Here is a 16,994-nt window from a genome sequence, read left to right as displayed (position 1 = left end):
CCGAAAGGTTTTGAGCGCTTTCAAAGAAATTCCATACAAAGTCAGTTTTTGGTGTTAGACGTTCCCAATACAAACAACATCGGATAATTGTAAATAAAAAACAAGTGAATACGAAGTAAAAAGGGCTCATTTGATTACGCGATTAACACAAATCCTTCTAACAGCAAGAAGGTTAGCCTCCAGCTGATCGATCTTTGATTAATGTCTGCCGTGTTGCTGGTTAATGCAAGTTATTATATAAATAGTGTTAAATTAGACACGGTAAACACAATATTTCAAATAAAATAAAGCTTACGCAAACATAATCAGAAAAACTATAGGGCAAGTAAAATAAAAATAAAAAATATTTTTGTAGAAAAAAGAGAGCTGCAGATGTTTCTTAAGCATTAAGAAGTGATGGCTGTTTTAAATATCTGAACACAACTCAAAAGCGAACCTCAAAAAAGAACACTGTTATTTTAAGTTGCGGGAGTAGTTGAAGACACTATATGAGATGTACGAGACCAAGGGAACCAATCTGGTGAGACCGAATATTGTTTCCTGCGCCCCGTATATCCCCTATCCGATGACCTACCATCCATGTAACGTATTGAACACGTCGACCTACTGTTGACATTGATCAATTGATGGGAAGTATTTCATTTCATTATCGGATTCGGAAAATAAACCCCAATGTGGTTGAATATAAAGCTTTTTGACCCAATATGCAAGGGGGGGGGGGGATCACCGCGTTACCTAATATTGACTAGTGGCGTTGCATAAGTCATGTCGGAGGCGTGACATATTTGTATACCGATACCGCTGTATACATATTAATACAAATTTTAAACATGAAATTATATTCTTTTTGGATATAGTTTAGACGTTTTGACCTTCACTTCGTGTATCCACTTGGTTGTTGACCCAATGATAATTGGGTATTATTCACATGTTTGCCTATTTATATTCAATCTAACGCGAGGTCGTTGACTATAGTTTGTACAATGAATTAATGAACAACCTTTCGTTTCTATAATTGTTTAAGTAAATGTGATTAAAAATTGATTGTGAGTTCGTGAGATTCAAACTTTCAGAAAAAATGCCAACTGCGACTTGTATTAAAGATTCCTTCCGACCGAGCTATTGAGGATCACAGAATTTGCTGTTAAAAACGTTTCATTAAAATTCTTTCTAACATCATTGAGCCGGAACCCTGCTTTAAAACGGTAAATTTAAAATTAAACATGATTCTCATGAGTCCACCCGTAATTGCATCCACTAATCAGCATAGTATTTAGCTTAAACGTTATACAGTAAATGGGCCTCGTACGCCTTCTGCCCCCATTCGGGGACCTTATTTCTGAAGAATGATAAGAAAATACAACAGAATACACATACCTGGAAGGAATATAACGTGGCGACTTGAGCACATACGAATAACGAGAAGTGAATAAATTCGTACATATTGAACCGAAAGAGGATATTTATGAAATATTAGACACCATTGAGGGTCACATGACATTATCAGGACCGGCCAGTCAGCCCCTGAGGGTGTATACGGACCGAGGCGTTAGCCGAAGTCCAACCCCTTCGGGGACTAACTTGCCTGCCTTATTATACCATATGGCCCGAAATGGTGTGTCATATTTCTTATATTGTACCGAAAATTGCAAGTAGCACTTACCAGTTTTATGACATCAGCGGTCCATATAATATGACGTCAGCGGTCCACATTATATTTTTGGTGAGGTCCGAACCAGCCCAAAACATGATATGGAGCGCTTACGTCAGGAAAACTGGGTTTTTGTTAAAATACATTGATATACAAAGAAAAAACTCATTCATGTAAGGTATAATATTGTCTTAAAGATGGTGCTGTTGTTGAAGTCAAATCCATTCAAAGTATATAAAATTATTAATTTTGATTATTCCTGATATATTTTACATGCTTAATTGCGATATCGTATATACATGCAAATTCATATAATTATGGTAATCTTGTAGTGTCTGTTGTAGTCTGGAAAATAATAAATTACGAAACAAATATCTTCTAAAAGAGTAACTTTAAAGTAACAAGATCGTCCGAGAACAGAACCAGAAAATTATGTAATAAATATTCTCAAAGTTGTTTTTTTTTTCATACCAAACCATCCTTGAAAATGTCACCTATTAATTACATTCGTTCAGACCTCGTTCAACCAATTTCCGTAATTGCTATCAGCTGACAAGATCTCAGTCCAAGATGTAAGGCAGGATACGTAGCCTGGCATAGTTATATAAAACAAACAGTATTTCTGGCATGTTACTCATATAAAAACTACTGATCAATGTTTGGGTCATGTGGTAAATGGCTAAAGATGCATACGATTGGGACCAAGACAGCGTTAAACAAAACCGTGTTAAGTTGTGTTTACTTATGAATAAAGACGGGAGTAAAATTCTTAATTTCCTTATATAACTGTATAAGATGCTAGATACCTCCGTAATAGAAATACATTAATTGTTGTAATCTAGTTATAAATAATGGGCTTGCTCTTGAAACCAATTAGCAAATAAGTATCCTTACAACGAAGGTGAACATTGTAATGAGGTCAACTCTTACTGAGACCAGTTTCCGAGATCGATCTTATTTTTTCATATTATTTTAACGTGATAAAATCCCAGAAAGGAACAAGAAAAACAATAATACGGTTTGTTTATATTTAAGAATCTTGGCTTATTCTATCGGAGACAATGCTCGGTTTTATTTTTATTTCGTCTTTATGGAAGGATGATTTAGGTCCTGTGAATAAAAAATGGGCTTTGCGTCGTTATGGTTAAACGGCTGTCTCTCCTTGTGTTTTTTTTTCATTTTATAACCGCATCAAAAGCCAGATGCTGGAAAAAACAACTCGAAACCAATCTTCTGAAAATGGGAACTTTTGTCTTTGAAAGTTGCGAATCAAACCCAAAATCAAAACAAATACGCCGTTAATACAACGCAAGCATCATGATTAGCAGAAAATATCTGAAAATATTTATACCTCAAGTAAGAGAATGTTTTTCAAAATTCATGATATTTAACAGGTTTTGCATCGATTGGAATTTGTTAAATATTTTCAAAATTATTCAAAGCTTGTTCAAATGTCCAGAGGCATGTTGCAGCAATAGTTCGGTGGAAAACTTATACCGTTTAAATGAGTTTGTTTTTCATTTCGTTGCTTCTGTTGTATTAAATGTGAACCATTCAACTTTTTACAATGTATGCATATTCCAAAGCGGTGACACAACATTTTTGATAAAGATAATTTAAGAAGTATTGTTTGTTAGTATTCCATGTACGTTGTATGCGCTTAGTCAGTGGTTGAAAGGCCGTAGCCGATTGCTTCAAACAGGGTATGCGCATGATCAGTGCTTTTTGGCATAAGCCGGTAAGGCTCATTGATATATAGTTTGACTTTTGAACTTATCACTGTAGTTTCCATTGTATTACTGGACTATTTTAAAGCTGCACTCTCACAGATTGAACGTTTTGGCATTTGTTTTTAGTTTTTATCTTGGAACGAGCAATGTTTTGCGGTAATCCATGGAAACCACGCTAATAAAAAATTATATCGCAGATTTTAATATTTAAGTTAAAGAACGGATGTTTTATGCATTTATCTTTACCGTAAGTAACGGTTAAGCCATAAAACATTAATTTTCGAACGGAAATATAAACATCTACGATTTGATTTTTTGTCAGCAATATTATATCATTGGATTGCAGATATTGATGCAAAAATTTCCTCTTTCCAAGACAAAAACATAAAGAAGTTGTAAAAATGCTATATCTGTGAGAGTGCAGCTTTAAGAGATCCAGATTATGCACATCAATCATAGCAAACAACAAACCACAAGAACAAGCATGAAATTGAAAATAAAAATAAAGATGTAGCAAAAAATCATGTTTAGCAAGTTACTTCAATTACTCAACGACCTGTAAAAGACATCATTTGCAAAGAAAAGAATCGAGCCACAGCAATTTTGTTCATCAAATCCCAAAACAAGTTATACTTATCGGACAAGAATACATATTTGAAAAATGTGATTTAAGTCTTACTGTTGCTGATATTTGACAATAACAAAGAGACATGAAATGGCTTCCAAAGTTGTTATTGACCTGATCAATCGAGCTGCTTGGTTCCACAATAATTGCAGTCGCATCGGTGCTGTCGTTTCATTGAAATATAATCTCTTGTATGGCGTCGTGATTAGGTTTTAAACGGTTATCTCTCTTTCTGTTTAAATTTGTTTAGTATTTACATCATTCAAAACATAATCACGGAACTAATGGGAAATTAAGTCCTGACAAGTGGAAGCTATTATTTTGAATAACTGCATGTCAAACACAAAAAGAACACATGGCGTCAATAAAGCGCATGCATCAAAATATCTTAAAACACTTATACCACAACGAAGAGAGGACTTTGCATAACTGCCAATATTATTTAATATGAAAATATGAGCATCGATTGAAATGTGGAAAATGTTCCCACAATGATGTTCAGATGCATTTTGCAGCAATATTAAAAATATTTCGCGATTATAGATGTTCTTAAAGGAATTTCTCATCTAAAACAATATTATTTATTATCAGTATTACAGATTTACTAAGTTTAAACATTTGAGCTTCAATAATCTCTAAATAATAAAAAAAACACGAGAACTCCAACTTAAACTACCATTACTTTATGTGCTTCTTGACCAATGTCTGACTAGCTATCTTCGTGCCGCAAAACAGTAATATACAACTAGCAACTGAAGATGAGGCGTTTATAAACATCGGTATCATCTGCCTATAATTGTTTGTTTTATAATATGTTTATAATATATAAGATTGATCAAGACAAGCATATAAGTGACTGTATCATAATTTATTAAATGCACTTAAAATGTATTACAAAAATAAAGAAATTGAACCAAAACAATGCCAAACATAGACTAGAATTAGCTATAAAACGTAACTATTACCAAACTGTATTGTTGTTTACGTTTTTCTCTTATCTTTCAATAAGCATAATTAACTGCGATTTTGCAACTGGCAACGTTTATTAAAAAGAAACGGGTCTAATATTGTCGTCGTTATATATTTGGGCATACATATAACATAATTACCATTTTCCTTTTAGTTATAAGGATAATAATTTATTGCGAAAACTTACGTATAATTTGTTACGTTATTTATAATCCATCTAAATTACAATAACCAATGTGTTTCAAATTTTTAGGTATTCAGCTTCCTTTGTGTTTTATTATCAGCATTTACTCCTGTCTTGATTCAAAGGCAAACACATTGAAACACTTCTTTCTTTTTCTTATCTAGCTGTGTTTCATCCTGTAGTGGTTATTAGAACATGAACGAAACAGCAGTAGTTAGTCTGCTATGTTTATGCCAAAACAAGCAAATGCTTGATATTAACCATACTCGGATTAGCAGCCTGTCAGACACAGAAATGATGTAAATCTTACATAATTAGAGGGCATACCATTTTTGAATATATGTGGCATTCATGGCTATATGTTGCGTGCAGTTTTGCAGAAAGCTGATACTGCCAACGTCTAAGGCTTTCGCGTGTGTTAAAGTGTTTTGAAGTTGAATACAGGGTAAACAAAACATGCCTTATGATATACAATGGTAAACAGTCAAAAAAAGATATAATCGGAATTCCAGTGTTGAAAATATTCAAGAGTATGGTCGATATTACTTCAATTTGGCGATAAACATTATGATAATTATGTAAAAATGTAATTGAAAGCACAGAGGAACAAGAAAGATAATATTTAGGCGCAAGTTGAAATTTTGCTATATTTATAAAGTGATACATCTTCTTTAGTGCAAAAAGTTTCGCATATTATCGGGAAAATATAGCCTTCAGCATTTATTATCTGCCTGTTAGGTGTGTTGCCTGTCAAAAATATGGTAGATAAAATATAATGAACACAGGTTAAAGTGATAAATGATAGGAAGTTCATTACTTGCATTATTTCTGTAACAATGTCCGCAGTAACCTAAGTTCCATTAATATCCCTTCACTCAAAGGCTAGAAAGATGATACAATCAGGTGTCAGTAACCTGAATAGAAGTTACAGCAGAAAAGAGGATTATGAGGTAGACTACTATACCGTTTAATCACTTCTTTGCACTTGCATTTGATCCCCTAATACTCGACCAAATGCTTAAAATGGGTGTGTTTTCCTTTACGATGACTCGACGCTAAGAGTATAACAGTATACAAAATATCAAATTAAATGTAATAATATGTCAATAAAATGAACTTCTTTCCGGTACAAAACTTTCTAATGTTTCCTACAAGTAGCTTCAATTGTATGTAAGTGTGTTTGTTATGTGTGTCTCTCGTTAATTTACTGGTTAGATTTGACCTTTAATGATATGCCATTAAACTAAATCAAATCTGTGGTTTTATTTAGGCTGATTTTGGGTGCGCAGTACAACATGGACGGTATTTAGTCAACGATAAAAATTTATAGAATTAGAAAATAGAACATCTTACAATGAGGTCGTATTGAACTATTGAAGCAAAATGCCTTACTTCAAAATATTTTACACATTTTAATCGATAGTAATCTTTACGTTCTGCTTAATATCAATAATTTTGAAATGGTTTCCTCCTTAAAATATAAATATTTATAGATATTTTCAACTTATCATGATGCACTCGTCAAACTTATGGCATGTTTATAAGGCTTATTTATTTAATAACCAGCTTTCCAAGATAAAAGCTTTCGTTTTTCAGGACGTTATTATCCATTATTTCCTTCGGTTTTATACTGAATGAGGTTTTTACTAAATGAAAATAAACAAGAGAGAGACAGCCGATTTAAAATAAATACGACGTAAAGCCTTGGACAACATAAAAGATATTATGAAACATTTTGCTCGTATTAAACAGAATCTTCAATACTGACTTGACTGCAATTACTGTGGAACCTACAGCTGGGTTGATCCGGGTTTTCAGTTGAAATAACAACTCTTTTGACCATGTCATGTTTGTTTTCACTTTAAAGCAGCAGTACGTCAAACTTCACTTTTTCTAGGTATTTATTCTTGAAAAATAAGAATACGTGTATTTGGATTTGACCAGAACAGTTGATTTTGCTCCACTCATTTATCTGCAAGTGATGTATGTTTTTGGTCGTTGCGAACTTGAAATTAATTTTAAGGTAATTTTGTTTTACTGGTTTTTCGTCAAATAAAATCTGTTTTCTAATTCTTAATACGTTTCATTTTGTTCATATTGATAAATGTTGGGACAACTGTGAGGGTGTGATCTCGTAATCTAGTTAAAACAAATAAGAAACTATATGGACAAGCAAAGAAGCCAAAATGTTGATAAAATATCCTGTGTAAAGTACAAGTTGAAGGCATATCGCACACTGGACAAGAGCACACAACGTACAAACAGCACTGAAAGACCCCACATGCATTCATAAAGCTGTATCAATAATTATTGCCTTCGGGCGGTCATCGAACCAGGTGTTCAGTTTGGCTGGGGTGTTGGGTGAAATGAGAGTATTGGGAACAATAATGCAAAAGAAATTACAAGGGCAGGCCAAGGAGTCAGAATTCAAATGTCAATGTAGAGGCAACAACCAGTACCTACTCCAACACTAATCAAAAACGAGTATGTTCGTTATCTATTTATTGGTGTCTTGTTGCGTCGTTTCTGGATAAAAGGCTGTTTGATATTAATCAGTAAGCCTTTAAACAAAATCATTGTAAAATGTAGACAGATGGGCTCGTCCATGTTGTTTACATTCGAGTTTTGAATTCCGTGTGAACAGGAAAGGCATACAGTACAATGCAAATAGCCCAAACACGGTCATAACGTTTCTCTTAAAGAACTTTTCGGTATGTACTTGCAAATAAATTGAACTCTACCAATTGGATTAGGTACCGCGTAATCTTTAACGTGTATTTCAAAGCGAATTCAAATGTAAAGAGTGTTGAATTCACCAATTTGAATAGTGTCACTTCGATTGCGATCAATGCATTGTAAACCAGCTGTTAATTAGGAAATAAGTAATCGGTTCATCGCGGTCAGCTGCCAAATGTATAGTACTTACAGCACTAGTTTCTCCAGACCCTATCTGTGCAAGATATTCTTCATGTCAATTTTTTCTGAAGATTTATAAATTAATCATTGGCATCCATTAACTCGACAAATCATATATATCTAGACCTTCTAGACTAAAACACTTCATTTAATCTGTTGTGACAAAACATTCAAAGGTATTGGTCATTTTTTTAATATTTGCATTGCTTAAATTATAGTTCGATAACATTATGAATCCTTTTGTTTGTTTAATATGCTAACAGTGTATATAATGGTATGACATCTTGGAAAACCATACAGAAATGGATTTGTCATATTTACGTATTACAAGAATAATGGAAGGTCCGTTTAATATGCTTTTGTATGTTTAATATGCTAACAGTGTATACTCGTAATGCTATGACATCTTGGAAAACCATACAGAAATGGATTTGTCATATTTACGTATTACAAGAATAATGGAAGGTCCGTTTAATGACCGAGTTCAACAAAAACACTTAAAATAGGCCATATTTGTATGGAAAATGAGGTCCCCTTTTGAAATAATGTATGAGCTTTTTCTAAAGTCCAATAAAATGTATTGTATACCTGTAGCGAAATGTTCCTGTTCTATGAGTGATTGTTGCTCAAACAAAGTTTTCAGCTTGCGCCCACTTTCCAATTGATCTTTTTTGACATGTCGTCATCAGTATCTGTAAACATTTTGTTGTTTTTTTCTAAATGTGTGTACAAACGTTTAATAACCGCGTAAAAATATTTTATTTTCATTAGAAAATTGAAAATAAATCAAAGCAGCATATAAATCAAAGATATAAGAGTACCAGTCTCAATTTTTGATTAGTATTGTTCACTTACAGCAATAGTACACCAGTAATGCACCATAATAATTACAAATGTGTAAGTGGTATTCCAAATTCAAGGTGTTATGTCATATTCATTTATCTTAGATAAAAACCTACATTTCTAGCCAATGAAATGACTTATCGGCCTGTACTGAGTACCACAAGTACTCGTTATAAATTTAAGGTTTACAAATTAACAGACATTGCGTCATGATTTGGTTCCCCGCATGTTGAAAACGGGTTACAATCTAAGACATTTATAACATGCTAGGTAATATCTCTTAATCGCTAAGAATAGCTAGGGTTAGGGTACGTTTTCGCTTCCTTCGACCCTCTTTATCATTTACTATTACTTGGAGCACGAAATGTTTAATAACATTCCAGAGAAAAAAGAAATGATAGTATTAAATAAAAATGGTTATATTATTTTTTTTTAATTTCACAATGTTACGTGTACATTTAAGAAAAAACAAAGAATTTTGTAACACTAAATTTGATACAAATGAACAAGGGCTTATTATTTTTATTTTATTTTTAAATCAACATCAACTGAACAGTTAGTTACAAATGTTCTTTTTATTGCACGAAATTAAAATTAACCATTCCTGCAAATCAACCTTATGTCTGACGGGTTTCTGGTAAATGTTTGGTATTATTTAACATTAAGTCAGACGTGATAGTCGCAACAAAACGAATATAATCAAAATATCTGTAGGTCAAGTACAAAAACATACAATACACTAAGCAATAAATCATGATTTTTGGAAGAAATTACCAGTTTACATTTTTTTCTGGCACACATTAAAATAACTGTTGTATTAAATAACTGAAATTAAAGGGACACATAATAGGTTACACATTAATTTTAATGCATAATTATTTTGAACTCATTTGACATAAATACCAAAACAAAAAGCACAAAACTTGCGTACAGTTCGATGGGTGAAAGCGAAAAGGTTCTATCTGCTTCTTTATTTAATGTCACTTAGAACCTTTTCGCATTCACCCCACGAGTTAGAAAAGGTGTAAGCCTTTAAAATATTTATTGTTCATTAAATAGCTTGACCTCAAATTCCCCAGTTTGAAAAGCGCCAAAAATCGCTAAATTGTTTCTGTCTGTACAAGAGACATATGCTTTTGTATCATTAACGCCAAATATAAAAAACAACATATTGCATTAAAATAAGATCTTTTGCACCAAAACATATGTTTTTTATTTATGTTTTATCATTAAAGTCATATGAGTTAAACACATAAATGCTTTAACATATTACAACCTCTCATTTTTTTTTTGGTTAAAATTTTGTTTCTTTTTACTTTTAGCCGGAATAATTTAAAACAAAAAAAAACGTTCTCGTTGGTACACAAAATAATTTCATCTACTTGACATGGTAGAATGTAATTGCAACGTTCTACTTAATAAAATGGCACTGTCCGGGCTACGCCATCAGTTTGGGATCTTTATTTGTAAGAGCATGGCCATTGCTCCCATGCTTCCGTTGGTTGTGCGATTTCAGTTCATACAAATATATATATAAGTATGGTAAACGTGCCGAGTGCCTAGTTTCCTGGAAAGCATTTATTTTTTATAGAAAAACATTGTAAATAACAGAGCGGTTTTTGTAGCTACCAAGCCAATTTAAGTCTGCGGAAATAACACAACAACAGATAATTATGTAACACGTATTCCCTACATCTTTTAACAATCTAAGAGTAATGACATGCATCCGTGATCTTGTTTACATCAATTTGTTTTTTCTTTGAACGTTTAAAGCACGCAGAAATATCGGTTAACTTCTTTCATTCATTAAATTGATATTTCTTGCTATTAAATAATAAATTTATTCTTGGATCATTGCCTATTGTGTTTATATAATGAAAATTCTTGAATGATATGTACTTTAGATTAAAGCAGAACAAAAACTTTTTTTCTGAAATAACAAAGGATTGTAATTGCATCTATGAAACTTAAAAACACTTGAGAATTTATATTCTTGTGTTGGACAGATGGTCATAAACATTCCCGGAATAGTGCTCGTCTTTAAATGGTAATGCTGCCTATTAGATTATGATATATTTTCAGCATTTTTAGCTGCGATATCATTCACTAATACATGCATGTCGAATCTAATGCTGTTAAACATTTTCATTTCGTTCTTTTTGAAATATATACATTCGTTTTGAAAGGATGGAAACCTTGGGCAAATTACAAAGCTGTTCTATTAAATGAAATAATGTTTGCACTTCAGATTATCATGTGGGGTTATTCGGTATGGTCGCATAAAATTCGGTCACATTGTCGCTATCATTGATATCTTTGAAGTCTAATAGCGGACTCTCATGAAAAGCAATCTAGTTTAATTTAGATTTCCAGATTCTGAAATAGAAAGATTTTGCTAATCACGTCAGAAAGTTACAATCGGTGTATACCAACGATGCTTAAGGCACATACATTTCTTTATAGATTTGTGTAACTATATTTCTATAAATGTATTATAATACTTTTTTTGTACCACTGGATACAATTAAACTAGTGTTAGTAATGAAATTAAACCTGTGAATGTCAGTTATGGAACGAATACCGTTCATCAAAAGAGTTCTATGGCAAGATATAGTTTGCCTCTCTTAAATGAGACATCAATGATTGCCAGTTTTAACTACGTCATGTGTCTTAGTTGGACTGGATAGCCAGTTTTGTCACGTGATATATATATACACTTATTTAAAGCTCATTTTTCGGGTGTCTAGAATTAAATCACTTAGCGGTCAAACTCGTCGATTTAAAACGGAGTAAACACCGTTACTATATAATGCTTCAAAACAATGTTTTTGGAAACAGTAGATTACACTTGATATCATGTTATGAATCCATGACTTACCGGACGATTTTTTTTCTTAACATCAACATCATTAGCAAACCACGTTACCATTCCCCGAACCTGCTCAAACATTTTATAAATAGAATACAAATTGTGAGTGATGCCCTTTTTCAATGCGATCTCAGTTACATTATTAAGCTCTGTAAAACGCTGATGGCGATTTTCTTTTCTTTATTAGACGACGTTAACATTATTTTCTGAAGAAAGACGTGATGATCAAGAAATCGTAGGCAGTACATTTTGACGGTATTCCATGAGGTCGTTGTTTGTTTTGAACAGGAGGGACTTCTAATTGATAATCGAATATAATATACTGACCATAATTCAATCGTACTACGACATTATTAGCAAAACCCCTCATTTGAGTATAAGTATTTCCATTCATGTAGATATGTTTTCTCTCGATAGCCTATTAGTGCCGTCTGTTGAAGGTCGTTGGTTTAGAACGAGTCACGTACTTTCTGTATAATGTTTGTCACATATACAGAAATGGGTTATGATACGGAAATGGGTTCAACATCCCTGTTATTTTTGTCTCAATTACTCTGGAACTTCTGCTAATAGAAATCTCGTTATCGAGGTTAATGGACACCGAGATCATTGATATATTCATCACGACTCATATAATGTTTTAAAGTGCAAAGTCACCTTCAATTTTCATTACCTAACTCGTAAAGGGGGATTTTGATAGACGGCTTACAAATAAAATGTCAACTAAATCACTAGGGTTCCACGAGACAGTGTCATATAGTCGTTACTGTGCTTTGGTCTTTTATATGAGATATTCATTCGAGCTTTTATTATATACCACTGTGATGATGTGCTTAATGAAATGTTACTCTACTGACTTACCCTATATATTACCCAATGCAAGTGCCACTAACAGACCACAAATGCATCAAAAGAGCTTTATTTATTTTATGTACCGAAATACTGTGAAATAAGTTTATTTTTATTTAATCAAAAAGCCTTCTAAGGGCCTCAAATTTATATTGGCATTATTTTTCATATACATTTGTTCAAATAAAGATATTCGACTTTTATTCTGTCATTTTTTTAAAAATTTATTATAATTAAATCCCTATCTAGAACATTAAATAATGTTTTATCATTAAAAAAGCAATGTCTCACAACTAAACCACACTAATGTTTTTGTTATCTGACCCTAAAAAAGATGAAAGAGTCCCTCTGAAATCTAGGACATTAGATAAAAGGTTAACAAAAATATACGACTGTCTATGCTTAATCCTTCTTTATCTGCAAAACAGTTATGTCAACTTAGGATTTAATAATAGGAGACTAAGTATTTTCTTATCTTCATACCAACCAATATATCCGTTATCAAGTTCGCCATACAAATCTAACAAAACGTTACATTTTTCGGACAGTAAAATTCTTTAGTTTTCAATGTACGTAAATATATCGGTTTTATTAATTGGTTTCTTATTATTTTAGCAATACTTATGCTTCAAGTTACAAGCTCAAAACAAGATACAAAATTATCTATTTAAGGTCGCGTATATGATGTCAATTAACATTAGCTATATGAGCTATTTTCCGAACGCAATGCTCGTGATGGAATAAACCTATTCTGTTTCTAAGACATTTTTAACCTCTTTTGTCAAACAATAACTATAATGTTCTTTGCTTTACTCAACGCACTTTAAGTTAAATTCAAATGAGTGTTCCACCCTTGACCTCGACGGATGGCCGGGACACGTAGCGGAAATTTCTTATTAAACGTAATGGTATGCTTCCGTTTTCAAGACATTTCTTCCTCCAAAACTTGTAAACTAACAACATGAAAACAAAATCAACATTTACCGTAATAACATTCTCAATAAATCGAGTGTTTTGTTCGTAAACAAGATAGCTTTGTAGTGGCATTTAAATGAAGTTAAAATGGCAATCGTAGATTTTTATACGTTATAGATTATGCGATTTATTAGATGATTAATAATCTCCGTCACGTCCTTCAAACTCGACAGACTGAGCTCATAACGTGAGGTCCACCATTCAATTTAAGTTCTAATTGCGCATTTACAAATTATAACACGTTTTTATACAATATAATCCTGTTGCGTTAATAACATATGCTATAATATTTATAGGAAAAACTACAGAAATGGGCATAGTAGTCGAAATGTTAAACATAAACCCCGTTTTGGCACAGGGTCAACTCAAAAGACATAGAACGAAAGAACAAACAATCAGAAACCAGAAACATGGAACAACAGCACAAAATTCCATAAACACACATGTTTACTCGTTTAAAATAGGGGTGTTTATCAAGAATTGTAAGGTACCGCCTTGGCACGGTCAGTATATTGTAAATGGGGATTTTAACCAGTTTGTGTGCACAACCTCACTCTTATCACAACAATCCCGAATAAAGTAAAAACGTAAATGGTAGTCTTATCAAAGAACACAATAACTTGAGAAAACTTAATAAAAAACAAATAATAATAAACTTAAAGGCATTCCCCAAATACTTCTATGATTATGGATTCCGACTCTATCTGCAGATGAAGGAATACGGTTTAGAGTACCTAAACGTCACAAATGCTATGCCGAGCTTGATTGTTTATAAAAGCTATAATTAAGGTTAATGTGTAAATTGATTTGCCAGGCAGCAGATTTAATTTTATCTCTGCATTTATGAGAAAATTTGATATTATCCAAGCATAAAATATATTTAAGTTAAATTCTTAAGCGTTGATTTCCAGAAGTTATTGACAATATCGATTTGACTCTACCTTAATTATCTAACACATGTATGAGTCCATTTCAGCACAAGAAATATAGTCATTTATGAAAGGATACACAACCATTCGAATGGTAAAAATTGCGGGCCGCCTTTCGAACAAGAGAAATATCCGACGTTACATGCACTGAATATTGCGAATTTCAAATTTATAAAATTTCTTTAGTCAAAGTCAAATGTTTATTGGTTCATAGTATTATTGACCTACCATGTCATCTAAAACATGTGGACAACATGTCCAAGTTTTTTTTTCAATTGCCTGCAGGTGTCTTTGTTTGAATGTATTTTGTAATACAGAAGCAAGACTGGAAGTTGGCAACTATTGTGTGACATGTGTTGTTTCATATCATGTCGGCGTAGTGACCTCGGTGCTAATTTAATCATATGCTGCATCATTGATTTTGAAATGATACAAATGAATAACTTCTTATTGGGGGGATTGTATGCAAAACAGCCATTAGCGCACTCACAGGGTGTTATGTTAACCCACTTTCCTTACGGTACAAAGTTTGTCCGTTTTTCTGCTTCCCATAAAACAGGACTCTCTTCTGCGGATGGTTATAGTGGTTTCCGTAGCGTAAAAAACGGGTTGTTATTGGCTGCTAATCATTTTTATAGGAAGAGTACATGGGCAGTTAAACATTTCCTTCGCCATCGGAAAAAATAATCTTTTGGAAGCAATTAAATAGAGTTGGGTGTGAAACATTGATCTCGGCTCGATTGATACTTTTAGTAACAGTGTCATTTTCCCCTGACTTTTTCGGGAAATATGGATGCAATGGATTATTGTAGCAAATGTCTGTATAAGTGGTTGCATCGTTAAATAGAATGCCAGATATTTTTAATAATCAAAATGTCAAAAGATTGTGTTTTATTCTGTTTGTATTCCAAATTGTGGGCTTTATTATTTGTTTAGTCATTCTGCAAACCATTAAACACAGTTAACAATGTTTTAAAATAGCCACTCATAATTCCTTCGTTAAAGTGTGCTGTAGGTTACGATATTCAGTCTAGATACTATCCAAAAACATTGGTACATACCAGAACAACAGAATACAGAAATGTGTTGAGTCAGCAAAAGCGAAAACGGCATGTTGATTGGGGTTAATTTATTGTAAACTGATAGTGTTCTTATTTTCGTATCAGCCAATGTGTCCATTATCAATTTCCAAATCAATTTTAGCCAAATGCTGGATTTTTGAGACGTTCAAATATTTTCAATCGACGTGTATGTATTGTTTGTACATTGTTTCGTTTTGGTTAAGCAATACTTGTTTATAAATATCGAAGTTTTAAAACTCAAAACACATCTTAAAGACATTAATGCTAAGAAATAATTCCTCCTTTTTACCATCTAATGAATTCCTCCATTGTATCAGAAGAGTAGATCTCGAGCACTTTGGGAGTTTGTTTTTTTTTTAAAAATAACTTCCAATGATATTGTACGTGAAATTCTTTGATATATATTGGTTACATAATTCCGTACGTCTTAATTGCTACTTAAATGGAAAATTCAGCAGAAATGGTTCCGTAATGTCTAATGAACCCAGTACGATGGATATTTACAGCCAAAAAATTAAATCATTGGATTTATTCCCAAACAGAGCTTTATACATTTCATTCCAGAAAAAGAAAAGTCGTGACTGTCCGAGATCTTCCAAACTTGCATACACAGTCTTTGACCTTGTCTGGCATTCTAGTACCAAACAAATACTTTTTTTAACCCAATGGACTTCTAATTAAATACAATTGTCAACCATTTAGTAGTCTATTTTTGGCCAAGACGGATGGTCCCGATTGGTAGCGTATATCTATTATTATGCATACCGCTACAGTTCCGTATTCCATACAAGCAAACGATAAAATGGAACTCCTCTTCAATATCAAATATAAGAAAAATACCACAAAAAAATAATCAATCTAAATAAAAAATCGCAATAAAATACATTGGTGGTGGCATTTTCGTGTAGTTTAATTAGCACTTGCTAATTCAATACATTGTATTGAAAACTATGAAATTATTCATGATCTCCGGAATAACACGAATAAATTGTTTCCCTCACCAAAAATGTTTTGAAAGCAATGAAGACGTTTTATGTACTTAAAAACATTTTAATGTTCATTTTAAAATCCTCGTGCTTTTGAAGCTTCATTAAAAAGTTTCAACATTCTTATACTCGTGTTTAAACTTATCACCGACAGTTTATATGTATAAGTTAGAAAAGAATTGCTGCTTGCATTTGGTCTCTAAGAGGACACAATTTCTTTCGTACTTAAATAAATTTGAGAGAAAAATATCGTCGTGTGGTGACTGCCGCAACAATTTCAGGGCGCTTCACAGACTGAGTTAGCTGGGTGGCGGGTACTTACTCACACCTTCTACACTAAACAAGTCCCAGAATTAATTCAATAGTTGGAATCGTCGTTTTGTAAA

This window comes from Mya arenaria, chromosome 4 (genome assembly GCF_026914265.1).
Source record: "Mya arenaria isolate MELC-2E11 chromosome 4, ASM2691426v1".
NCBI classification, from domain to species: domain Eukaryota; kingdom Metazoa; phylum Mollusca; class Bivalvia; order Myida; family Myidae; genus Mya; species Mya arenaria.
Note: the sequence above shows the minus strand (reverse complement) of the source record.